At 50.2% G+C, this 683-nt stretch overlaps 1 non-coding gene across 1 annotated transcript; it reads right to left on the bottom strand.

Annotated features, from left to right (window-relative positions):
- Positions 1-28: 28 nt before the first annotated feature.
- LOC111648689 (U1 spliceosomal RNA) lies at positions 29-192 on the bottom strand. Its single transcript, XR_002760192.1, has one exon. It is a non-coding gene; the product is annotated as a U1 spliceosomal RNA (small nuclear RNA).
- Positions 193-683: the final 491 nt, after the last annotated feature.

Here is a 683-nt window from a genome sequence, read left to right as displayed (position 1 = left end):
GAGAGCTGTTTTTCTTTGACGTAATGATCAGGGGAGAGCGCGAACGCAGTCCCCCACTACCAGAAATTATGCAGTCGAGATTCCCACATTTGGGGAATTCGCAAAGGTCAGCACAGCCGGGGTGCAATGGCTGAGCCTCGCCCTGGGTGAACCACCTTCTTGATCATGGTATCTCCCCTGCCAGGTAAGTATGAGTTGGAAGTGTCTGAGAAGGGGCCTCCTTCCTAGGCACAGCTCTCTGGCTGATGGTGCCCAAAATGCATGATACCAGAGTTCAGTGCCTTGAGAGTTAGCTCACCTTCATCTGACACACAAGGTGCTGAAAAGTCGAATACAATGCTGCAGTTTGACAAGGACATATGGTACGCATGATATCGTCTTTGTACTATCGCAAAGGTTTTGGTACCAAAACAAAGCAAAACTGCCGTTCAGCAACGTGGCCAGTCGTGTTTGAGAAAGCCAAGCGAAAGCCGCGTGGCACGCTGGGACAGCGGCGACCGTACCAACGCCAAAAACCTACGCAGGCTGGCTACAGAAGAATGTCTAGCTCACATTTCTCCCTCAAAGAAAGAGCATAAGCAGACATTAGAGCACGCAATTCCTTTTTTCTGTTACCTCATAGGCCACGCCCACTCTTTTCAGAGACTCTAGTGGACACCAAGCTTGGCGCAAACATAACTTCG

Source organism: Seriola lalandi, unplaced genomic scaffold, assembly GCF_002814215.2.
Source record: "Seriola lalandi dorsalis isolate HSWRI2012SDOR001 ecotype SW California unplaced genomic scaffold, Sedor1 jcf7180002046452, whole genome shotgun sequence".
Lineage (NCBI taxonomy): Eukaryota > Metazoa > Chordata > Actinopteri > Carangiformes > Carangidae > Seriola > Seriola lalandi.
This window is presented reverse-complemented; position numbering and strand designations above follow the sequence as displayed.